This window comes from Anolis sagrei, chromosome 1 (assembly GCF_037176765.1).
Source record: "Anolis sagrei isolate rAnoSag1 chromosome 1, rAnoSag1.mat, whole genome shotgun sequence".
Taxonomy (NCBI): domain Eukaryota; kingdom Metazoa; phylum Chordata; class Lepidosauria; order Squamata; family Dactyloidae; genus Anolis; species Anolis sagrei.
The window spans coordinates 119774841-119801846 of NC_090021.1; the positions used below are offsets into that span (position 1 = coordinate 119774841).

The following is a 27006-nucleotide window of genomic DNA, read 5'->3' on the forward strand; positions in this document are numbered from 1 at the left end:
ATGCGAGAGCTTCAGTGCCACTGGGTTGACAGTCATCACCTTGGTATTAATTGTACAAGTGATTCAAGTTGGTCATTGAAGCATCTTGAAGAAGGCTGTGAACTGAAAAATGTCACTGTGACCAAGAATTCCTGGCAGTCTGCAATTTCATTGCTTTATTAGAAAGGCTTGGAAAAAAAGCAGCTGACTGTGATAAGAAATAGGAGTTAGCTTCACTGGTTGGTCTTCATGAAGGGGACCAGAAGCCTGAGGGACGGATTCAAGGAAGGAGGCACTGCCACATTCCAGCGGCAGCAGCAGTGGGAAAAAGGGAGTGCATGTTGCAGTGCTTTTGTGTTTCGTGGCTGGTAGTTCTGTGTTCCTTTGAGGATGCGGTCCACATGAAGACAGCCATTTTAGCCACCCAGCTGAAAGGAGGAGGGGATTTCCCCTGTGTGGCTCTCCTTCAGCCTCTCCCTCTCCTCCACCTCAAATCCTTCTCTCCCACTGAGGCTAAGTTGGGCATGAGCGAGGGCGAGGCAGTGACCACCCCATCTTTCAAGATGACTTGGAGCAGCACTACCAGCAGCACCTACTGCAGCCAAGAGGACTCCGACTCCAGTTGGGACAGTACTGCACAGCCCGTACCTCCATCCAAAAGCTCAACTGTACCCATAGGCTGGCTGAATTTTGTTCATCTGGGCTTCAGTCTAAAGATGGTTTAAGATTCTGAATGTAATATCAGTCAAAGTGACCTAATACTCAGGTGTAATTCCTGAGAAAATAGATGTACTTGACAAGCACTTTCCTCTAAAATGCCTCCTTTCTTCCAGCATGGTACCCAATGTAGAAGAGTAAACGTAAGGGTTGATGGTAACTGAGGAGAAACAATGTAGGTGGAGGATTATAAGATAATCATTAGCCTGCATCCTTCTGCCTCTCACAGCACTCCCTTTCCACTTGAAATATGTGGCATACACAGAAGGGGAGATGCTGTGCTTTCCAATGCCCTTTCATGCAGAGGAGTTCTGCCTTTCCTTTGGTAATTTGGCTTTGGAAAATAGAGATTTGTACTTTCTCAATGTGACCCTTTCTACCTCCTCCAATGGGAAGCAAGCTGTCCATACAATGAAGGTTCAAGTAGAATCTGCTATTGACTATGATCATACTTACAATCATTATGCTGAAATGAAATATTGGTTATTTGAATCCTGGCATTTGCAGTCTAGTAATATCTTGAAGAACTACATGGTCATGTTTTCTGTTTTGAATGCATCAGAATTGCCATTTTCACGTGACTGAGGACATTGGCAACTGAAAGCATTATTCCCCTAGTGCAGTAGTTCTCAACCTTTGGGCCTCCAGGTGTTTTGTTTAGACTTCAACTCCCAGAAATCCCAGCCAGTTTACCAGCTGTTAGGAACTGTGGGAGCTGAAGTCCAAAACACCTGTAGGTCCAAAGGTTGAGAATCTCTGCCCTAGTTGTTCTGATGTCAGAGTAATATTGTCCTTAACCTCTGAGGAGTATGAAAGTGCAAAGTTGCTAAGATTTAAAAATTTAGCAAGATTCATAATATTTTCATGCAGTGTGTTTTGAACAAAACTTTACTAGTGCAAATCAACAGAGCTGTTTCAAAGTTTATTAACAGTCAGTGTGGGCACAGTCAGGCACACTTCATTTGTTGCTTTTGGTAAATATAATATACAAAGATTTAGGGATACAGTTACGGAACTTTTTTCCAAAAGGTACCAAATTCATCTGTGCATTTTTTTTGCTACAAAATGCAATTTTCTACGCCTTGCACCAAGGTGATTTGATATATTTTGATAGTTTTGATCACTCGTAGATAACAAGGTGCTGCTGATTTTTTTTGTTTTTTTAAATTTGGCACCTTTTTGAAACAAACACCACACTTGTGTACTATACACTAATTTCATAAAACAATTATTGACTTAGCTCTCTAAAGAAGATCACAGTAATAACACCTAGAATTCTTTATCATATTTATGATAATTTCTTATGTATTTTTGTGTTGTTGCACAATAAGATAGGTTTAATACTAATTAAAACAACCAATTATATCAAGGCGGATAGTGTTGTACACTCCTCAGGAGTGTTCAACATACTGCCCTTGGGTTATCCGAAATCTTCCTCAATTTAAGATTCTGAAATCTTTAGGGTTTCCTTGTGGTGCAGATGTTTCTCCTCTCTGATCGTGGTCTTAATGAGTCTCTCTGGACTTGAACATTGTTCATTGTTTACTATACCTGTTGAAAGGCGGGACTCCATTAGCGATACCTGCATCAGTCATCAGCCAGGGTTTCTCTACATGTGATTGAAAAGAAGAAGGTCCATAAGTCTAATTTTGCAAACGTCACATTTCATTTTCCTTGCTATCTAATTTTTACCTCCCCATGGGGGAGAAGTGTGGCCCTGTAAATGTTGGAAGACTGGAGCTCTTATTATTCCTATTCACAAGCTACACCAATTGGAGCTGTTGGGGAGAGGAATCCTATGGCTACCATGGTGCATTATTTGAGAAGTGGCTCATTAATAGAAGAAAATGAACTTCAGAGGGACAACATTGTACTAAAAGGCCAGTGAGATTACTTCTTGCAAATATAATATTTTAAATATAATATGTAATATTTTTATAATAATTTTTATTGAAGGTTTTTGTTCAAGAGTACATCGAGAGAATGTTAATCATCGACATGTCAAATATCAACTATTTATCTAAAAGCAGAGGGAAGAGAAAAGATATATTGTAATATCATGATGTCAGAGTATGAAAGGAGACAATGTCTTTCTTAACAACATCCTGAAGCGACTGAAGATCCATCTACACTGTTGTAATTAATGCAGTTTGATGCTACTTTAACTGCCATGGCTCAAGGCTATGGAATCGGGGAAGTTGTAGTTTTACAAGGTCTTTAGGTTACTTTGTCATTATGTTGGTGGATCACCAAACTACAAATCCCAGGATCCCATAGCATTGAGCCATGGCAGTTAAAGTGGTGTCAAACTGCATTAATTCTACAGTGTAGATGCATCTACAACACACACCACATACCATCTCATACTAAAGAAGCCACATGTTTTGTTAAAGTTTCCTACTGAGATGTGGCCTGTTTATTCATAGAGACATTTGTATTTTTGTAGGTCGGCTTTGTTGCTCCATTCTCAATCAGTTTCCCAGGATGAATGAGCTCTTCCATAGCATGCCGTGTGTGTTCATGTGTGTATGTACCTGCAAGATTCCTTTTCTGTTTCAGAGACTAGAAATACCTGCTGTTACAGCCACACTTTCATAGAAAGGCTTTAATCTTAGGTTCTATTCAAGGCATTTGATTCATAGTTCCTGCTCCAATGCGGCCTGCCAAAGTGCAAGGAAGCTGGGATTTGGTCAGGAGGTATGTGGATCTCAGATGTTCCTGTTAATTAAACCCCAGACTCTCATTAAAATCTGTTCACCTCTTCACCTCTTCCTCCACACAATCCCATGGTATTTAGTCTTAAATGTTGTGTCAACTGACCTATGTGACAGTGCTAAATTTAGATTTCATAAGTCCTGACAATATGTTTCAGATGAAGAAAGTATTATTTTGATGAAAACATTTATAATACAGACATATTCTCTATTGTGCTAGATTCTACAGGACTTTTCTTTATGCCTCATACTTCAGGAAATATTTATGAATTGGAAGTTCTCAAGATGTACATCTTCAAAGAAAACGTGTAGCGCCTGTAATTTAAAAATCCCTTTCAACTGGTCACTAGCTTGCAGAAATATTGGGAAGCAAATATACCTACTAAATGGTCACTACTATATCAAACCAATTTTGTACCACTGCTGAAAAAATTATTAATGATTTTGCAAAATGAAAAAAGAGAAATATTACTGGTTTTAGAACACCATTTTACTTGAAATTATAGTTCTATAAAGTATATATTCCTAAAAATAAAAAGTGAAGTGATAAGTTATTTTCTTGATCAAGTGTGATGCAGCTAATCAAGGTTTGTGTTATTAGCTATTAATCAATCACTTTAATTAAGTGTAATTATGTTGCCTTAAAGCTGGTACAAACTAGAAATGTTCTGTTCAAGGAGAAGTCAAATCATGCAATGCTTGGCTTCCCTTTATTTGTTGTAAACTGTTCTATATGCTGTCGGGAGGCATATGGACCTTAAAAAAACATCTGGTTATACTCAAGATGCTTAATATAAGAGGCAGGTGATATGATCATGCCAGCCTCTGGAAGAAAGAGGCTGGGGATCACAAAATAATGTTAAATCATTCAAAAAGAGATCTGCATGCCACTTGTTTACTGAGTCCTGTATGTTATGGTGAATGATGTAACCCACTCATTATCATTAAAATAAAAGTCAACTGCTAGTCTGACCAGTATGTGAAATTGGAGAATAGGCATCACTTTGTCAAGCACCAAAATATCTTGAGTTGAGTCTGTTCCTGCTAACTTGTTTCTTAGGGCCCTTCCACACAGCCATATAACCTGGAATATCAAGGCAGAAAATCCCACAACATCTGCTTTGAACTGGGTTATATGAGTCCACACTGTCATATATTCCAGTTCAAAGCAGATAATGTGGGATTTTATTCAGCTGTGTGGAAGGGGCCTTAGTGAATTCAGCCTTTCAACTTAATCTTTCTTTACAGAAATCTTATTAAGGGTTACACTGGACCTTAAATCTTTTTGAAAACACTTCCCCTGTTGTTATTATTGTCTTACCACAACTGAAGCAGTGATGGTATTTGAAAACTCATTGATTTCTTTCCAGTCCCAGGACACTTTTTTCAGAAGGGAAGAAGGCGAGCCTAGGTTAAGGAGCCATAACTTCAATTCAATGTCTATTTTTTTGTTTTGTGTATTTTAATATATATTTTATGGAAATATGTTTTAATATGTGTATTTTACGGAGTGTTTCTAAATGATTATGTGTTTTGATTATGTGTTTTAACGATGTTGTAACCTGCCTTGAGCCGCGAGGAGAGGCGGGTAAGAAATAAAATGGTTGTTACTATAACTCTGGAAAATGGCTGAGCCCTGGTTGCTTCCCTTGATTCACAATCTGGCAGCTGGAAGTGAAACTAGGGATTTTACCCTACTTGGGGCCAATTAAAACCAAAGCTGTTCTGTCTAAATTGCTTCCTTTCCAGAGCTAGCTTCTGAAGTTCATACAACAGAAGGATAGAAGCGTAGGAGAATTTTCAAAAAGTGTAATTGTGTGCATACTCCCTTGAGTAAGTAACAATAATAACAGGGAAGCATTGTAAAACCAATTTAGCAAATGCAAAAGTGCAATTGTATTGAAGAATCGATGAGTGAATGGTTCTTCTTTCCTATGATGCCTTACTGGAGCTGGGAAAATTTAAGTAAATAGGTGGGTAGAGGTGGGGAGTGAGAAAGGATTGCCTGGAAGCTTTTGTGAAGAATCCGGGGAGAGCTGTTTTACAATTTCGTCCAAAGGAAGTGAGTGTAGTAAATGTCTTTGCTTTAAATGTCATGGGCTAAACGGACTGAGAAAGCTTTTAATTAACCTAGGTGAGGGAACTTGGCAGAGGATTTATGCAATGGGAGTGCAGGTGGGTGGTACAATGATGGAAAAACAAGAAAGGCTGTTGGTTGGTATGGATATGTATGCTTGGAAGAAACACAAAAACAGAGCTTCTATGGCTGTGTGACCTACAATAATCTGATTCATTTCATACATGGACAATGGGAGGAGTAAGGACGGAAATCCCTCCCCCCTCCCCCCTCCACTCCTGATACACCATTTCCTCCATCAGGAGGCATCTCCATAGAGCCTCTGTGGCTGTCTGCTCCTTTTGGGTAAAATTTTAGGGGTGAAATCGGGGAGTTTGGGGTTGCTTGATGCCATCCTGATTTGGCTCAGGATGGCATGTCACATCCCCCCTCCCAGGGAAAGCCCGGGGTTTGGGTTGGGGGTGGGAAGTGAAACTTACACAAAAACGGTTATTTTAACTCATTTCCACACCATCTGGAAGCCCCCTAAGCCACAATAAGGAAATCACTGAATACAATGCATCAAAGAGCTTCTGGGCTGATTGTACCTGGTTGTGTTTTTTGCAAGTGAAAGCCAATTTCTGTAAGCTATTGACTAACTAACTTAGGAAAAAGACCGCTATCCTTTTCAGATCATAGGTCACCACTGCTGTAACCAAAAAGTAGTGAGAGTAGATGTTTGCCAGCAACTGATTGCTTTTTTAAAAAGATGCTCAGATGTTAATTCAAAAAACTGTTTTTCATACAACTGCTCAATGAAAAATAAAGGTTTTATTTTCCTGAATACAAATAGCAGGGAAGCACAGCTTATAGCCATTTTATTAAAGCAGAAACTTCAGCTAAGATAGGAATAAACTGAGCCAATAAAAAGTGACCAAATTGTTCACATTATTTAAATTGGGATTTTTAAAGTGTTCTTTTACCTTTGATTATACAACTTTTTCTAACGGCCATTGCAAAATAGGCAGGTTCTTGTAAAATGTAATATTAATTTTTTAAACTTGAATTTTAGGAAGACAGTAGCTCCATCTCTCAGCCAGGCAATACAGAGCTTGCAGTAACCCGAAACCCCCCCTGAATTTTTTTTAGCCCCCCCCCCCCTGAAACGAAATCCTGGCTACGGGCCTGACACAGGTCATAAGCCAACATTTTTGGAGGTTTTTAAAGAATTTGTATCATTGACACAATATTGTTAGTATTGCAAATTGAGAAGGTGATGGTGACCTGGATAATTCTGACTATCTTTGGCTCAATGCTATGAAATCATGGGAGTTGTGGTTTGGTGAAGCACCAGAATTCTTTGACAGAGAAAGCTAAAGATTTTGCCGGCATCCTGATGGAGGGTGTGACTTCTCACATGGCTTCAATCCAGCTGTCTGCCTCCCTGGTGCACTGCGCTTGTGTTGTTGGGCACATTACATTTGAGATCAGATGCATTTTTTGGTAATGTGCACCTTCAAAATTGAAGTATACATTACTTTCGATGGCACATTAATCTTGAGGAAATGCGGTATTTAGAATTAGTTTTGTCTTTCCTCTTAATCCAGCCATTACTTCTTAACTTTTAGTTTGGCCGGTTTGTTTCATGTCTACCTAAGAGAAAATATGAAAAAGCCATTTCATTTCAAAAGGACCTTCAGTTATGAAAGTATGTGAATAATGTTCTATTTTGAATGTGAAGGACTAGAGTTTATAATTCAGTTGAAGGCTATGTAGGAAGGTAGTTAAACAATGGTATTTCAATTTCAGGTGTTTTGATGTCACTTATGAATGATGTGCAACAATAATAGTACTTGAAACATAGATTAAGGAACAGACAAATGACAAGAAGTCTTCTAATCACAGCAGTAAGATAAAAAGAAACCTTTGATTTTGAGTAAAGAAAATATGAATGAGATGAATCAGTGCTGGTGTCCCTCGAGATAAAGTTGTTTTCAAGGCCTATCTGATCATTTTATAGAACCATTTTATAGAACATTGGAAAATTATGACCAACTAAGAACTGTACACTTAAGCACCTTTATCCTACCATCTCAAAGGGAATACCTTATAATGCTTTAGTAAAACAATGATTCTCTTAATAAATCTTTAAACTTTATTTTAGAAAGTTTTTTTCTATGCTTATGATACACCTGCACCATAGGAACTAACAATTTTGGTATTTATAAGTTTTTGTATAGTTATCTTGGAGGTATGAGTTACAACTTTCATAGCTAATGAAACATTCTCCAATTGAGAACTCATTCTGAGAATTTTATTAGAAATTGTGTCAGGGAGTTCCATAGAGCCAAGTCTCATAGGTAGTTTTTTAGAAGAACATAGACAGTACACGCCATCCCCAAATTACAAACATCTGACTTAGGGCCCATCCAGACAGGCCTTAAAACCGAGACCTATCTGGGTTTTTACCGGGGACATCTAAACAACAACCCCAGTAAAAATGAATTCATTTGGAATAACCTCAGTTATTCCGAATTAATTAAATACCCCATTAGATCTGGGCTTTCTTGAAAGGCCCAGGTCTAATGAGGTATTGGGCTTGTGGGGATTCCCCATTTGTCATCTCAAACCTTTTGGGGTACCAATCCCCCCCCTCGCTGCCCCCAAAACAACCCTTAAAATTTGTAAAAACCTACTGGGACACCATTAAGGTTCTCCTTGTATCCTGGTATAAAGAAATGATGCACAAGGAAATGGTGGGGCAAGGAGAAAAATAGTGTGTCCCGTCCCCCCCGCCCCCCCCCCCCGGTATCCTGGCATGTAATTTTTTCACACCAGGAGGATGCAAGGAGGATCTTAATGGCAGCCTGGCAAAGTGTGGTTATGAAAAACCAGATGAAGGCAACATGTTTTAAACTAGGCATACAGTCACGTTCTTCTGCCTTCACAGCCATTGTAACATACCATGTTATTCCCTGCCTGCTCCACTGTTGAGGTCTTCAAATTATGCTTGGCCTGGATCCTCCCCTGTGGCCCCTCCTGAAAGCACATGACTCAAATGGTTTCACCCACAAGTTCATTGGAATATACAAGCCCCCTCACCACAACAAGGTGACAGTCCATTGAGGGGATTATAACAAAGATGATCTATGGCACAACAGATGAGAAGCTACCAATTGTTGGGTTAATTCATGCCACTGGATGGGGCCCTCATTCTGTGAAGACTGTGTGTTGATCAGCTGTGCATTGACCTCCACACATAAATCAAACTCACGCACAAAATCAACAAACTTCCCATGGTGATCAGCGAGTGGCAACAGGGGCAGGACTGTGAAATCTGGAAGTCCCTAGGCACAGACTGGCACACGGGCAGTAGAGATGGATTCAGTTGTTCTATCACCTCCTGTCACATCAGCACTTTTAATCTTTGTACCCATTCTTTGGCCCGGCCGAATTTTATTGTGTTTTAGTGTATTGTGCCTGTTGTTTTACTTTGCCTTATTTTGTTTTTAATTGTTTGAATTGCTTAGATTGTATTGTTATGTTTTGTTGTTGAGGCCTCGGCCTGTGTAAGCCGCATCGAATCCTGCGGGAGATGCTAGCGGGGTACAAATAAAGTTTAATAATAATAATAATAATCTCAAGGTCCAAGATAATTGAGTAGTTTGGCAGCTGTATCCACAACTGAGCAGCCCTGTTTAGGATCCTCTCTGCTCACCTCATATAGGGAGGGGGTTAGAAAATGTGCCCTAAACATAGTCTGCTTGTCTTATCCCTGACTGGACTTCCTCATCCAGAGAGGTCACCACCTTGTGGCCAAAAAAGAATAATGAACTTTGGAACATGGAATGTACAGACAATGTTGGACAACACAGACCGTGAATGCCCTGAACGCAGGACTACTGTTATTGCAAGGGAACTGAAACACTTTCACATTAATGTAGCAGCACTTCAAGGGACCCGGAGAGCAGGAAAGGGATAGCAGAAGCAAGAAAAAGGAGGCTACACCTTCTCCTGGAAGGGACTGTCTGAAGAAGAATGAAGAATAAATGCAGTCAGCTTTGCTATCAGAAACAACCTGGTGAAGCATCTGTCTGGAGCACCCATCAGTATTAATGAACAGTTTTCAACTCTCCGAAATAACCTTGCCAAAACCCAACAGGCAACCATCATAAGTGCCTAATCACCAACACTAGAAGCTGATGAAGACATCAAGGAAAAGTTTTACTGTCAACTGGACACCATCTGGTCAGAGATACCCAAGGAGGACAAAATCAACCTTCTGGGTGATTTTAATGTGAGAGTCAGATGAGACTTTGACCTGTGGCCAGGGACCATAGGAAAAGATGGGGTTGGTAACAGCAACCTAAATGGCATCCTGCTTCTCACCAAGGCCAGTTCTAATCAGGAAAAACTCCGCTCCAACACGGGTTTTAAAACCTGGGTTAGTGTGGACTTTTGTCCCTACACTGGCTTGAAAAACCTATACTTTTGGAGGTGGTTATCTAGATGCCCTCCCAGAACCTTCTGGGAGGACAGGGAGACACCCACACCCCCTCCCCAAAGCCCCTTAATACCCCCCCCCCAAGAGAAAATAATTTACCAGGCTGCCATTGCACTGCTGCTAAAGGTCTCCTGGTGTGTAAAAATGACATACCAGGAGAAAGGGAAGTGAGGAGTAAAATCACTCTTCAAGAGCCCTCCAAATGAGCCCATCTCCAAAAGACCTCAAGGATCATCTACGCATAAAGCACCCTGAAAACGTTGGGGAACATTGGAATAAACCGAAGACTTCCACAATCACAGCTTTTATTTTACCCTGTATCTTCCAGAAGGAAATTGAAGTGTTTACTGGACATCTTTTCTACTGTCTAGCTTTCAACTCCCGAGGCACCCCTTCCCATGATGAAATTTTGAGTGACATTTGCAATGGGGCATGTTTTCCCTCACTGAAGCTTTAGTCTGTAGCCTGGATATCATAGGAGGAAGGGGAGAAGGAAGGATGGGAGGGAAGGAGTATGGAGAGCAAGGAAAACATGTCCACAGACAAGACAAGCACAACCCTTTAAGTCTGTGAATAATAAAGAAGCATCCATGTGGATCTGAAATCCTTGGGGGAATGCCATTTTGAAAGAGAAAATTAGAGATCTCTCAGGAAATGGTTGGAAGTGAGAGGAGGAATATGCAGGTGAAATCTGAAACAATTCAAACAAAAAGGCCAAGGATGTCCAGGAGACTTCTAGTGCTTTCAGTCACTAGATATTATAGCTACTTCCTCTCAACCTGCCCAGTGACACAGAGCGAAAGACGCCTATACAGGCAGTCCCTGAGTTACAAACATCTGACTGAAGTGAAGAACGGGGGTGAGACAACAGAAAGTGAGAGAAATCCACCTTTAGGAAGGAAAATTCACCCCTGAAGAGTTATCATGGGGAAAAGGTGTCTCCACTGAAGCTTTCTCACCAATCCTTGTTTTCACAACAAGCCAAATGTTTCAAAATCCAATTATCCCAGGGACAGAAAGTGAGATGAAATCTTAGAAAGAGGGGCACAGGCCACAAAAGAAAAACTCTATGCTATCAAAGGGACAGAAAGTGAGGGACAGCAAAACAAACACCACAGGGGTGTTAACCCTTCCATATGTTATCCAATGCACACACGCACACGCACACGCACACGCACACGCACACACACACACACACACACTAGTTATACTTTAAAATGTACCCATTTCAACGTACATATGAATTTAACTTAAGAACAAACCCACAGAACCTATCTTGTTTGTAACTTGGGGCTTGACTGTATTCTGGTTCCAGACTCCTAGAAAACTAGATTCTTTCCATCACCCAGATAAAGAAACATACGTATTTATAAAAATGTTAGGAGGATAAAACTTAATTTTGGATGTGGTGGGGAGAGTACACAATACAGACCTCATAAAGTTTCTAGAGGATTTTTTTCATTGACTCTACAATCAAAGCACCCAGACTTCTAAATACATTCAGATGTTTATTTTATTTTCCCCTCCTCCAAATGACAAGCCGCTGTTCGTAGAGCAGGTAAAATCTTCATTTACACATGATCCTCATAACACACAATAGCTGATAGTCATGACTAGCGTGCATTTTCAGTTTTTGGTGAACGTGTAAATCTGTAGGGACTAGAAATGTCCCCTGAACTTTGCTGTAGTTGTCTTAGAATGTTCTTTAAAATAGATAAAAAGTACAGGCCCAGAGTATAACATGACTAATTGCACTATGTAACACGATTTTGTTCCTGGGTTATAAATGTCATTTCCTAATTGGTTTTATCATAAAACATGGAATAAGTTTGTTAAACTGCAAAAACTTTGTTGCAATCTGCGCACTGAAAGGTTAAAAGTGGCATATTTTCATTAAAGAAAATTACAAATTAAGTGCCTAGACTGAAGGAAATGATAGTACTACCCACAGCCACAAAAATGAAGTTTCTGAAGTATAACAATGTTCAAAGTAAACACCAAACTATTAAACAGGAAATAACACTTTCAAACTGGGAACAGAAAAGTTTTCAAATGTTGTTAATAGTGTTTTGGGCTCCCATGGTTTGGGTCATACTTCTGCTTTAGCATGGATATGGAAACCACATGGCTTGCCAGATGTGATTAGATGTAGCCCAATTAAAAACAATCAAGGGTGAGGCATGTTGCAGATTGACATATGTTGCCCTGAACATACATTTGACACCAAAGAATTTCAAAAGAAAATCGGCTCCTCCTTTCTTTTGTGTAGATCAGTGGTTCTCAAAATGTGCTCCATGGAGCCCTTAGGGCTCTGCGAAGCATTCTGAGGGGCTCCCTGGTTTCCCCCCCTCCAAGCCTTCCCTTCTCTTTCCTGCTTCTCCCCCTCCTCCGCATGCCTTTCCCCCTAGTTTCCCTCACCCCAGAAGCCCCTTTTCACATTCCTTACTGCGCAGATCCTTTTGCCCTTGTCTTCCTTCTTTCCAAAATGCTATTTCCCTCCTACCTCTCAGGGGGTACTTTGTGCATGGCAGAAGTGGGTTGGCCTGCATGGTCCCTGGGGTTTCTCCTATTACTATTGGTTGTATTACAATGGCTGCATGGCAATCTGTTGGGGCGCTTTGATTGTGCTTTTCCTGCATGGTTGGATTGGATGGCCCATGGGGTCTTCCACTGAAATATTGTTAAGTTTATGTTGGTCAAAAAGTTTGCCCATGCTTGATATATACAATGCAATGCAATGCAATGCAATGCAATGCATTGGGACTCCACAATAAATTTTTGCTTCAAAAATGGCTCTGCAGCAGAAATTTTTTGAGAACTGCTGGTGTAGGTCTCAAAAACCATGGATTGCTTTTAAAGAACTACACACATCACAACATCTACTTGTCCTGATGCGTAACCTGTACTCAGGACAAGAGGTTACCATCAGGATAAAATATGGAGAAATCGAGTGCTTTCCAATTGGCAAGGGAGTCAGACAAGTCTACATTGTATCACAATGTACACTGAACATATACTTAAAGCAGGAGTAGACTGTGGCCCCTTCTACACTGCCATATAAAATCCAGATTGTCTGCTTTGAACTGGATCATATGGCAGTGTACACTTATATAATCCAGTTCAAATATGATAAACTGGATTATCTGGTTTGATAATTTGGATTATATGGCAGTATAGAAGGGGTCTAGGACTTGGATACAGCTATGAAGAAACTATACAAGGTTCTGAAATTTAAAGATATCTCATCAAATAATAATTTGAGGATTGCCCGTGCCATTATATTTCTAATTTCTATGTGGGGTTGTGAAAGCTGGACATTGAAGAAAATCGATTGGAAGAAATTTGAATCATTTGAAATGTTGTGCTGGAGAAGTATTAAAAAGACAAATAAATTGATCCCTAAGCAGAGTACGCCTAAGGCCCCTTCTACATTGCCATATAAAATCCAGATTATCTGCTTTAAACTGGAATATATGGCATTGTAGATTCATATAATTCTGTTCAAAGCAAATCATGTGAATTTAGATTATATGGCAGTGTAGAAGGGGCCAAGGAAGCCACAGCCCTGAGTCTGCCTGGCCTTAGGAGGGCTGTTGATGATTGGATCACTTTGAGGTTTCTCATTCAGGAGTTTGTGATAAGTCAAAGTTGATTTGGTGGCAGTTAACATTTCCCATCCCTGTTCTAACAATAACTTTCCCTGCATCCTCACAGCTATGCAGTCATCATAAAGTCGAGAAAGTTTTGTGTTCAACATACAGTGAGTTAGCCGTTAGGTACATGCTTGTAAACCTACTTTTTCTAAAAAGCTGCAGGTGGCTAATAATCTCAGTGCCTATATGAGCTGAAGAGGCACTTGTAGAAAGGAATTCAGAAACATAATCGACCTGAACACACTCTCTAGGAGTTTAATCAGGTGCTTATCGAATGTACAAAACTGGATGCATTTAGAGTGCTCTGAATTAGGTTCAAAGGGCTACTGAAATATACAACATATATATATTTGCAAACATATTTTAGTGGTCTTGTGATTCCATGTAATTATTCATTTCTTTATAAAGACATCTGTGAAATTCTTCTTAGTTGCTTTTCTCTTCTCTTTACAGAGAACCATTCCTGGCAGCAGTATCACTTCGTGACACCGAGGTAGGCTTTCATTACAGAACAACATAAGATATAGCTTTTATTTTTATATGGAAGGGTTAAATGCAACAGGTTTCAAAATATTTCCACACTCTGCAATAGAGCTAGGCAGAGGGTTCAGTTATTGATGTAACATATTCAGTAGGCATCAATTCTACAAAAGTGAAAAGGGAAGATTTGAAATTTGAAAGCGAGTGAATAAGAACAGTAGTGAGTGTGGTACAAGAAATGAGACATTTCATTTTTCACAAAATAGATTTGCCTCATTTTTTCAAAAAATGTCTTTTCCCTCTCTCATGTCCCTGTTATGACTCAAGTATTTGCATGTCCACATTCTAAAGATACCTGCAATTCTTATAGCGTATTGTTCTGGGCAATACAGGAAACACATTCAAGTTCAAGTTTGAGGAAAGGATGATTGCATGCAGGCCCACAAGGCCAAATTTGAGACCCCTAAAGTGTCCCCAGAATCCCCCTCCCACCATTTTTTATCTTTTCCAAAAGTGCCAATACCTGAATGAATTGTGAGGATTTACTGGCCATTTGGGCCTCTGGGAACTTTGCCTCCTAATATTGTTTAGCTAGAAATTGTGTAACAATATCTTCTGAAGTCTCAGGAGAGAGTTGATAATGGACATTTTAGGCATCCTCATCTTTAAATAATAATAATAATAATAATAATAATAATAATAATAATTTATACCCTATTTTATCTCCCCAAAGGGGACTCAAAGCAGCTTTAAAGATTTTGGTTAGCTGCTTATTTTCTCTTTTGTTACTCTTTAGCCATTAGCATTGAGACAGCTGGTCCTCTGAGATTGGGTCCTGGAATATTCCATGAGAGATGGTCTAGCAAGCAGTAAACAGAGAGCAATCAGTACCCAGAGAGCACCCTCCCATATATTTACCCGGGGCTTCCAGACAACGCCACAGGTAAATGCGACTGCATTTGACACAAAGCATAAAAACCCTGATTTGTGCTGAGATATTTTGATAGTACGTTAGATCTGTGCCTTCTTGAAAGGACCCACCATGACCTCTGTTTAGACTGCCTCCTCAGAAGTCCTGGACTTTTAAGAGGTCAGTCCAGATGCCCTCTCACATTTTTCTGGGCAGAATCAGCCCAGAAAACTGAGAGGGCTCGGTCCCCATTCCCCCTCAAAACTCTTTAAAAATAAAATAACTTACTGGGTCTCTATTAAGCCTTGGAGCACACTTCCTAGAATGTACCATTACATGTGAGAAAACAAGAGGGGGGGGGGAATTGCTCCCTCCTGGCCTCCTTTTGTATACTTGGTACATTCCAGGAATTGTGCTCCGGGGCCTTATGGTAGCCTGGTAAGTTCTTCACAATTTTATGGCTTTTCTTGGGGCGCGGGGGGGGGGGGGAGGGGCAGAAAACACAAGTTTTCTTGATGGTGTGTGTGTGTGTGTGGATTAGAACCTGGGAATATTCACATTTTTGAAACGTGATTGTTCCCAGGCTAAAGGGCTGTCTGGATCTGCCCTCTGACACTGGTGATCTAACAAACTGGACTGAAAAAAAAGTCCAGCCCGGCCTTGAACAAGTAGTATTTTAAAAGCCCAAACACAACAAAATCATATGCTGAAGGGATTTTGGAGAGAGCTACTGAACATTGTTCAAGTGCTATAAAATCCCCTAAATTTCAAGGTGTGATGAGCAAAAATGGTGCATTCCTCACAGTTTTGTTAGAAGCTAATGTAGCTCCACCAACCTTTAGCAGTTGCCAACTTCTTCCACTTGTTGATGGGACCTGCCAAGCATCATCAGATGACACTGGCTTGGCTCTGCCCACATTCTTCCTGAAGTGGAGGAGAAGTGTTGGAAGACTCTTCCTCCTCCATGACGGAAAGGAAAGTGTTTTTCCTTCCCTTGGGGGAAAGGTTGATGGGGCAACCCACCATATGATAGAGGAAGGAGGGAGGGCATGTAGGGTGCCCCGAGGCATCCTGTGCGTCTTCCCTTTGGCCGGTAACTGTTGACAAAATGACAGAGACCCATGGGCTGTGTGAAGAGGTCCAAGATTAAGAAAGCATAGTCAGAGAGCGTAGAATGGTTGACCTGTGTGCCCGCAGGAGTTTGTTCAGCATTCTGGAATGAAGTTTTTGGGTTAGTTTATGCTACAGTTGTTTTCATGAAGGTTTCTTTACTTGAAATAAATTCTATGTGCTACCTTCCAGACATCACACAGAAAATGTGACCCTATGTACTTATTGTTTTAGGAACTAATAGCAGAATTATTAATTTATAAGAAAAGTAATCTCATTAGATCACCAAGTCCAAGAGAAGCTCAATTCAGATTGTGCTGATTAACTAAAATGAAGTTTTGTTTGCCTTACTAGCCTTTTTAATCCTTTTTTGTGAGTTCATTCTTTAAAAAGCAAGGTATTGCTAATAGAATTATAACACTTTTGATTCCATGTAATTTTGGTTTCTGTAACCAGGTGTTCCAATAGTGCATGTTAATTTAAGCAACTCCATCGTTTAAAATTAAGATAGATACTCAAGTTGTGATGCAAGATGTGTTTTTTTAATTCCCTGGAGCACTTTGCAGTGGCATGAAAGTGAGTCTGTTTCATTCATAAGGTGTTCTTGTAGCTGTAGTGCTCCAGAATGAATAAAGATGTCATCAAACCTAATTGGCTGTAAAATACCATTAATGTTTATCTGCAGGACAAAAGGAAAATGGGAGTGGTAAAATTGTATAGAAACAACAATGGGTGCAGTAATTAATTGCTGGCATGGAAAAAAAATTATGTAGACATATTTTGAAAGTAGTTTTGTGGCTCCCGAAAGCCCTGTCTTCATACAATGTTCTTGAGAAACATGAACGTTTTTGGAGATTGCAAGGCCAACTCATCCACATCTTCCAGCACACACAAGGACTCATGTAGTGATAATGTTTTTACAGAAATTCCCTCAAACATAGTGCAAATTTGCTGTAAATGCCTTCTATGTTGGTTTTAATATATAAGATGTGATCCAATCTTTAACTGTGATTTTCCCACTTGGATATCAGTCTGCATGAAATTTACCAGCTCTTCTGAATCTTTACAAAAAGTAAATCTATCCAAACAGTTACTATAAAATTGCCAAACTCCACATTCTCTGTCCCGAGAATGTGGAGTTTGGTAGCAGTCATAACATCACATAGGTATACAAACCCATCAAGTGAGGCTCCTGCTCCATTTTTAAAAATTATTGTCCAGCGAAGAGATTTGAATTTCTCTAAAGCTTTCAGATATTTTTGTGCTCTTTAAGTTTTCTTGTAGTGCATGACACTAGATCTGTTTAATGTGATTAAATCCTGACATAAATCAGCAGATGTTGTGGCTGTTCTTGCTATGAGCAAATTTCTTCTGATTTGCCTGTTGTGCTTCTTGTCAGGTTAGACAAATTGCTGTGTGACTCCAAAATATGGACATGTACTCATTGGCACTTCTATTTCAGTCTAGCTAATAAAAAATCTCAATTAATGCTGACTGTGGTGGAAAGTGTTACTAATATGAAATGGTTTGCTGGAAATAGTGCTTTTGTTGGGGCTCAAGTACAACCACTAGTTTCTATCCCTCTGCACCATGCCATTTGGCTGCCATTGGATGACTTCATTTTATCATTAGTGAACTGCCCTGTGTGTGAATAAATCAGTAGTATGAGAAGACAGGTCCATTAGTACTCCTCTTTGTCCAAGAGATCCTGTTACTGAATGGCAGTTGATTTTTTCAATATATAATCTGTGATGTCTTAGCAGTTGAACTCCCACTTTCCCTTCTATGAAGAAATAATTTGGTGTTAGGTGGCACCATCAAATCACATACCTTGCTAGAACCGTGCCAGGCTTACTATTTTTTGTCTTGCCTAATGTCTTCATAATTTCATACTTATATGTTACCTCTTGGGATGGTGGATTTGTATTTCCATGGAGAAAGACAGTTTCTACCTTTCAAAGTAGGCAGCGTAGTAAAGCATACCTTGCCTCAGAAAAACATGTGTATTTGAAGCTTCTGATATACTGTAGTTTTTTTTGGAGTGAGTGGTAGGTCACTTTTCCATCACTTGAAACCTTTTTGAGTTCACAGAAATTAAGAGGGAGAATTGTGTGTTCACTACTGTGATGTTTTACTGGTTTTAAGAGTGGACTATGAGCAACACTTCACATGTGGAAGTGTATGCCTAGTTGAGCTTTGCAACTGGCTTTTGGTGAACAAACAAATCTTATGTGCATGCAATTGTCTCCTGTGAATAAAATGTAAATGTTGTAGAATATTTTTAAAAGAAACAGATATTATAATTCTAAGAAGATCTAATCCACTTTCTATATCTGGATGCCTCTTTGATCCTTGGGAGTCTCAATTCCTCACTGAATATGTGGCCAAATGTGTGGGGTGCCTGATTGAATAATTAATGATGAAGTCTTGCTGGAGTAGAAAGTTCTATCAGCTGATATATAAATAACAGAAACTATAGGAGAGCAGTCAAAAGACAGCAAATCAAGTTTCAGGATAGGTGAGGGCAGAGTGATGTTCATGATGAATTAGCCATAAATATTCATGGCAAGTCTTCTTAATGAGCTAGTAATATTTAAAAGGCAGTCCACACATGCATTCACATCACCTAGTATGTCATTGCTTGATTAGCAATTGATGAGTCACAATGAATAGCATCCACAGAAAAGCACCGGTGATGCAAAGTGTTTTGTCTGAGTTATATGGACATGTAGTTGAAAATAACAATTGGATCCTTCCGTCCAGTCCCTTGTGTAATGATCATGTTTCCATTAATCATGCCCCTGATTACTTTGGGGATTTGTTACTTCTAGAATTATGGAAGTTGAAAGTTTCACTGTGAAACATGAATGTCTACAGCTACACTATTATTGTTATATTGAGGAAAATATTGTAATGATTCAGCATTTTAAAATAATATCCTCCTGAAGCGTGTAGGTATTTTTATGACCAAAGGACTTGCTTTTTTTCAAGTGCTGTTTCATTTTGTTTTAAGGTTGATATATTGGCCAAAGAATCTCCAATAGACTTTATAGTCTTAACCTTTTTCATTGTGTGTCTGTGGAGCCCCCGGTGGCGCAGTGGGTTAAACCCCTGTGCTGGCAGGACTGAAGACCAACAGGTCACAGGTTCGAATGTGGGGAGAGGTGGATGAGCTCCCTCTATCAGCTCCAGCTCCTCATACGGGGACATGAGAGAAGCCTCCCACAAGGATGATAAAAACATCAAATCATCCGGGCGTCCCCTGAGCAACGTCCTTGCAGACAGCCAATTCTCTCACACCAGAAGCGACTTGCAGTTTCCCAAGTCGCTCCTGACACGACAAAAAAAAAGTGTGTCTGTGAAATTATTATGCTGGTCATGGGATAAAAGTATAATGGCAGTACATGTCATGATGATGGAAGGCAATGGAATGAAATACAGTAGGTAGATTATGTGGAGCAAACAAGCTTTAGGATGCAAACTAGTAGAGACTTCTATATTAGTTCATGGACAAAAGATTTGTGCCTTCTGCTGGGTTCATCACAAAACCCAGGCATGAAGTTTGAAAAGATGACCTGAGTAATTTGACATAATTTTGTAAATGTTTCATCTTAAATGTGCAGTGGGAAAAATAGATCAAAAAATAAAGTGTTGTCTGTTCTATTTTATGTTTAAAAACTGTTTTAAAACGCATTTAAAGCCTGCAATAGACATGGTGAAAACAAAGTTGAGAGTTACAGTTGAGTGGGAAGGATGATACTGAGAACAGGGAAGAGGCAGGAACAGAGATGTTTTTCACATAAGACCACAGAACTCTGCTTGCATTATGGTGCTATGAATAAACCCCGAAGAATGAGAATTTTTGCAAATATTCTTCACATCCCTACATTTTAGACACAAAATGGATACAGAAACAACATTTTTGTAGTAGAAAAACAGCTTTTCCAGCCTAGGCTCCTGGTAACAATGCCTTTTATACAATCTACAAGGGGGCTTCTTGCTATAGAGAAGATAGTATTTCTGTAGCCCAAATGTACTCCTGCTATTGAACTAGCTCTTTGGCCATGTTGTCCGAATCACCATTTCCCAGCTCAAGAACAGAAAACAGAATGTCGGTGGACAGCAAAAGAAATGTAAAGATGGGCTTAAATCTAACCTTAAAAATATAGTATAAACACAGAGAACTTGGAAGTCCTGTCCCTCAACTGGAGGCCAACTGTTGCCAACAGTTCTATGAAGAGGCACAATAGAGGGTGGCAGGAAGGAATCTGTCTAGAGGAAGACATGTCAAGCTGTCCTCTTGACATGTTCCTTCTTTGTTGGGACCGCCTTCCATTTGGAAATGTATGTTCACTGCGATCCATGTTCCATGCAGATCCAAAAAGGGTCTTCACAGTCATTTGCAGACCCACCACCAAGGCTCTACACTTGGGAGACAATCATACTCAGCCATGAGTGATCGCCTATGATGAATCTTGCTAATTACATACGCATATGTTCATTTATGGGAAGTTGAAAAGGAGAATCTTATCTTGGTGATTTGAAATTAGCTATATTGCAGACTGGAGGCAACAGAGCAATTGGATATGGAGAACAAAGGAATTATATGACCAATCAGTGTATGTAAACAGACACACACAAAGAGAGAATTAGTATTCATATGTTTGTAGTCATATGTTACCTTCAGTACATTGAGGATTTGAGAGCTATCTTTCACATCTGTTTACAGGAGTCTTTCTTCCTTAATACAAAATAATGCCTACTGTAAGTAGCATGCAAAGAGTTCCTGTTCCCAATACATTATAAGAATACACCTTCTTTTTGGCTCTTGTTCAGAGAGCACTGAGAAGAGCATTAAAAGGCATTCTCATTTTGTAATCTGGTCTTAAAACTACTTAGGAATAAGTTCGTTTAATCAGAAAGGTTGCTTTGATGGTGTTAAGGTACAGCAATTTAATTTATACCCACCTTTTCCCCAGTACATGACCCAAGGGAGGATTCACATAAATTACAAGAAGTAACAGCAAAACAATTGTACTGTAACAAAAAGAGTTAAAACTATATAACCTTCTTCCAAGATGCACTAAATGGGTGAAGTTTCCTAATGGTGAAACATCTGGATATCTGTAGGAGGTAGTAATAAAAGAGACATTAGATCTCAGACATTAATGAGAGAAGGAATTCTGGGTGTTTGTTGTTCTTGTTGCATTCTGTTCTAAACACTTCAGGCTGCTTTCCATCTAAGTTAGGAATAAGCAGCTCCCAGGGTGCTTTTGACTTATAACTCCTGTAAGTCCTGAGTAACCTATTTGATCATGATGGATTGCTTCCCCAACCCAAAAACATCTGGAAGGACAAAGTTGCACAGATAGTGATGAATACAAATTTGCAGTCTGGGATTTCTGGATTCGTTTTCAGGGCCAGTCTTTGCTTCACACAAAAATAGGGAATTGAGAGAAAGATGATATATGTAGGAAATGCCAAAATAGGAAGTGAGGGGAAATCAGGGATAGAAGTGGAAGAGCAGGCATTTGAATGGGTACCACATGATCTTATATGGATGGATTAGAGATCACAAAGAGTACCAGAAGAGTACATATGATGGATTAAGATTCTGAATGTGAATCTGACAAGTACGATAAGGTGTGTGTCAGGAATCAGTGAGCCCTTTCCTGTTCGAGTCTGAGTCCATCACATATCAGCTCGGTCACCGTTGCTGTTCATACTATGCATGGACACAATCACATACGGAAACCGCATCCTTGGATGCTACTGTATGCTGACAAAGCTATGTTACCCCCCAAGTTGTGGGTAGAGTTGCAGACTCAAGTGCAAGTGTGGAAAAATCATCTGCAACATTTTGAACTACAGCTCAACATCTCAATAACTGAATACATGGAATCCAGGGGACCAATGCTAGAGGATGGCTCCATCAATATCAATGGCATTGATCGCAACAAAGTTATTAGCTCTAAATACCTCAGCTCAAAGTACCATCGGATGCTGCCTGGATGAAGTGGAGAGCAATGACAGGCATAATGTGTGAAAAGAAGATCCCAATCTGCCTAAAATCAAAAATCTACAGGACAGTGGTGAGACTGGTTGCTCTATACCCCACCGAGTGCTGTCCGACCACTAAAATCGTCGAGCAAACTCTGCAAACTATAGAAATGCAGATGCTCAAATAGTCATGGTGTAACCCTGAAGGACAGGGTTCCAAATGATACAGTGCTGTCCAACTTCAGAGTTGCTCCTATCGCCGAGAAGATGAAGGAATCCTGCCTGAGATGGTTTGGACATGTACAACAAAGTGAGGAGGGTTCAGTGGCTAAAACTGTGCTGAATATGGAAGTTGCAGGTGCCAGATCACGCGGCAGACCTAAAATGCGTTTGCTCAACCGTTTGAAACGCGACGTGGCTGAAACAAGATTCATAATGAGAGATGCAAGCTATAGGAACAAGTGGAGAACAAGAAGCAAACAAGCGGACCCTGCGAATTTGTGGGACAAACATAAGGAGGAAGAAGGGGAAGAAGAAGGGGAAGAGGAGACTGAATTAAGGAGTGAGTATAAAAGAGAGCAACTATAAATATTTTTGAAAATAGTATAGAAGTGGAAGGGGAAAAGGATAAAGAAGAGGAAAGAATTACATGGAGGTAAAAGTGTTTGAGGGTGATAAAGTTAAGATGAAAGGGAAAGAAACTGTGGCTTCAAACTAAGAATGTAAGATTCAGAGCATCCACATTTTTTGGATTGTTATATATTGCTTTAATTTTATTATTGCAGATTTATGAATGTTTTTAAAACGGATCTATATTATTAAATAAAACCAACAAAAAGGGGAAAATAATATGAGATTCAGTAGAGTATGATGCTTTAAACACACTTGAGCTCTTGGAAAAACCTGCTTTCTATCTCCTTGAGCAATCTGGTTTCTTAGGTGCTGGTGCATGTCAGGATCTCGGATTTTGCAATCATCTTAATAAAAACATCTCTACTGATTCAGGGTCTTTCCAGAGCTGTGGTGTACTATATTCCCATTTGTTTCACAAAATCAAATGTAGCACAAATGGAGTGATTGCACTTCCTCTGAAGAACCTGATTTATCTTCCTGTTGGCAGTGAAAAATGAGAAAAAAATTATTCACAGTTCCTCTTGCTTGATTTCTGCACTTGGAAGATCATGTATTTTAATCATAGATAAGGGAAGCACAGATTATGGAAAATGTTGAGCTGAGTAAAATAGAGTGGGCGTAAAGTATCCCTATGGAAACAAGATATTTTAAGGTTGAGGTTCATTATGAAGATCAGCCTGTAAATGATGACTTCAGCAATTACAGAATGTTTGAGGTTACTAATGACTGACAGGCATCAAAGAATCAGTGTCTGGGGCAGGTGGCAAAGAAGAAAAGTAAAGAATGAAGTGGCTGTTTGCTGGCAGAACTGCATTCGTTTCGGTATCATTGGTGTAAAGGTAACACAGAATAAATTGTGAGTTCAGGAGTTGGTGAAATATGAGTAAAAATTGGGATGTCTACTGCTGAAGAGGGAAATTTGAGGTCCAGAGCAGGTCCTAAAATGTGCAGACATACTTGAAGGGGAGGAGTGAGACAGTGAAGGGAAGGAGTGAGTGAAAGAAATGCTCACAGATGTGCCGAAGAATAAAGTTCAATGGAAAGAAAATCCCTTTGAAGGGAAACAACGGAATATGAATGGCAGCAGAAAAGAAGAGAGGCTGTTCTTGCATCAAACAGATGGGGGTGGGAGGAATTTCTTTTTTATTCAGTTGTGTCAGTGCTTAAATTCATTTCTCTTTTATGCTGTGAGGAAGGCTGCTTGCTTTTAAAACCTGCCTGCATTTGTAGATCTTGAAATGGAACTTTTTGAGAAAGGGCAGTGAGTTATGTAACTCTTTCCTGCTTCCTTGCTGTAGCCAAGGGAGAGGCTATAACTTAGAACTTTATCACACAAAACTGTGAAAGTGCAATTATGGCAAGATCAAAGCATCTGTGAAAGGGGCTTACCACAGAACATTGTGGCTGTCCCATATTTATATTTACATTGAACTCAAATCATGACTAGATCACCTGTCTTCACTGCCAGGAAGGGGGACAAAAATCAATGAATTCAGTGTTGCTATTATTTCACATCTCTTCCTTTTGTGATGATATTCTTCCAGTTCAGTTCCAGAATTGCAAAGCAGAGGAAGGTCTTGCAAGAATGCTAAAACTGCACAACTGCACAGTTTATGACAAAATAGGAAACAATAAAGAAAAATAGAAGAAAAGCACAGTGTACATGTGCTCAGTAGGGCAAACAAGGGTAAGATGAATACTATATGTGTGATGGATAGGGTGAGGATGGACATGAAGTGAGGCTTTGTGGAAGATTGTTTGCAGCATGTACACAAACCTCACAAGGAACCAGTTTGAGGCTTTGATGGTGATCACAGTATCTGCTGAGTATCAATTAGAACCAAATCCAGGAACCATGGTATATGTGACTAGACAGTAGCTGGAAAATGTGGCATTTTTTCTTAACCAGTCCACTGAGATGTGCTGATGCACTGCAGATGATCAGAGTATATCCTGGTTTCGCACCCTGTATGGACAGAGGACACTTCTACACAGATATTAAAAACCAATTCGAAGCTGGATCAAGGTCTGGGTATCTACAAAACATATACCCACCCGACACACATCCAGCCATAAAGAGCATTTTTTTTTAAAAAAAATCACCAGAAATTCTAGAATAAGCCATAAAATCCATTGAAGTTGTTCAGTGTATGGCTGCTGCAGAGTAATAGTTGCTAATAGTAGGACGGGACATGGCTCTAGTTAGGACCCAGTGATATACTTCCAATGACAGAAGCCATGGAAGGATGTTCTTCCCCCTCTTGTTGCCTGGCCTCAAGCAGCCTGAATAGGGTTTTTTCCTTCTCCGCTATGCTCTCATATTTGGTGCTGCCTGAACAATCTGTTCTGGAACATTTTCAACCCTTCAGAATAGATATCAAGGGTGAGCATAGATTTTGTATTGGGGGCAAGGGAATCTTAGTTCCCTAAACTAAAAAGATGTTACTCTTTTTATCAGTGGATGTATCATTGAATTATGGTGTGCAGAACAATTCCTATGTATTGATAAGATAGAAATATCCATGTTGTATGTTTGTGCCTTACACACATGCACACAGCGGGGTTCATTTTCTCATATTAGATTTGCAAGGAGCTTTCTGTGCTGTATAGTAGTATGCAAATATATATCAGGATCAAAGGTAAGTCAGAAGAAAGTGGCATTGAGTAGAATAAGTCAGCTCAGCTAGCAGCCTAACTACATGACAGACCCACAGGCAACTTCAGAGCTGTCAGCTTCACTGCCTGTGGAGCTCACCGAGGAGCCAGGTGCTGCTGGAAGAATATTCTCTGCAGCTTGGCATCTGCACTCTGTTTGATGGCCTTGTGGATCACGTGTCAAAATCACAGCTCGCACCAGCCTGCTGCTGGAGCTGGACACAAAGGAAAATATGCTTTCCCTGTATTTATAATAATTAAACATAAATTGGCAAGCCAGACTCAAGGTTAACTTCCACCTGCCACTGTTCAGGAGCTATAGAATATAAGGAAGGCATCTGACTTTTGGTTTCGCTATGAAAAAATAGACATTTTAATTTATAATACCAGTGAAGCCACTTCCATCAGATAAGACACTAGCTGATACATGCAAAAACACACATATACACATATGTATAATTAATATATATGCACATGCATACTGGATTCTGTTAGCTTTATGAAAAGTATGATAGTATCCATATGCATATCTTGACACAAATTTGTCTTCAATTGAATTGAGAGCTATGTCACTATAGTAAATGAAGTAGAGGAAATCAAGCTGTAATATTTACCTAAAATATTGCAATATATCAAGGCGGAAAATTTTCATAGTCTTGTTTTAAACCATTGATTGTTATTAGCAATGCTACTGAAGAGGAACATCCTTTGCCTGGTTAGCACTATTAAATGACAATATGCCTCTGTATTCGGATTCTTCACAAATTCTCTATTGTTACAAAAAACTATATTCTCTGTGTAGTTTGCAATGTATTCCATTTTAAAAGCTATGTTGAAAGATAGATTTTCTATAGGTAAAGGTAAAGGTTTTCCCCTGACATGAAGTCCAGTCGTGTCTGACTCTGGGTGTGGTGCTCATCTCCATGTCTAAGCCAAAGAGCCAGCGTTGTCTGTAGACACCTCCAAGGTTATGTGGCCTGCATGGAGTGCCGTTACCTTCCCACTGGAGCGGTATCTATTGATCTACTCACATTTGCATTTTTTCGAACTGCTAAGTTGGCAGAAGCTAGGGCTAACAGCGGGAGCTCACCTCACTACCTGGATTTATTTATTATTTATTTATTTACATTATTTATATCCCGCCCATATCAGCCCGCAGGCGACTCAGGGCGGTCTACATATCAGCACAATTTGATGCCATCAATACATACATTCAAAAAGCAAAAACAATTAAGTGCATTTAGACAAAAAAGACAGTGCAATAACAATTTAAAAAGAGCTATGTCCTCTCTTCGGTCAATAAGTTTAGCAGCTCAGCGGTTTAACCCACTGCACCACTGGGGGCTCCATTAGATTTTCTATAGCAGGAAATATTTCAGTGGATTTCTGCTAGGAACTTTTTTCCTTGATTTGTGATAAATTTGGAAGACTGTATTAAGTATTCCTGTCAATCATATTTCACCGAGAATGTTCTAAATGTGTTCAATAATCAGCAGAATTATATGATGTAGCCTTTGCTGTGCTGTAGCACTTTAGCTAAGAGAGAGAAAGCAGTCACTTGATATGGGGCCTGTTTTTAATGCTTTGGGTGTTTG

The 27006-nt window shown here is 39.7% G+C and overlaps 1 protein-coding gene and 1 pseudogene across 16 annotated transcripts in view; both read left to right on the top strand.

Moving 5' to 3' along the window:
- The window catches only part of MYT1L (myelin transcription factor 1 like), a 367019-nt gene that overhangs the window by 64444 nt on the left and 275569 nt on the right, over nt 1–27006 (top strand). For 13 of the 16 annotated variants that reach the window (XM_060752740.2, XM_060752741.2, XM_067468157.1 and 10 more), the window contains one exon: nt 14077–14116. The exons of 1 other annotated variant lie outside the window; for it this stretch is intronic. The gene's annotated coding sequence lies outside the window, so the exon portion shown is untranslated. Of the gene's footprint in view, nt 1–14076; nt 14117–14899; nt 15047–27006 lie in introns of all 16 variants that reach the window. 2 more of the 16 variants (XM_067468161.1, XM_067468160.1) reach the window with 1 other exon arrangement.
- LOC137095814 (uncharacterized) lies at nt 504–22711 on the top strand (annotated as a pseudogene).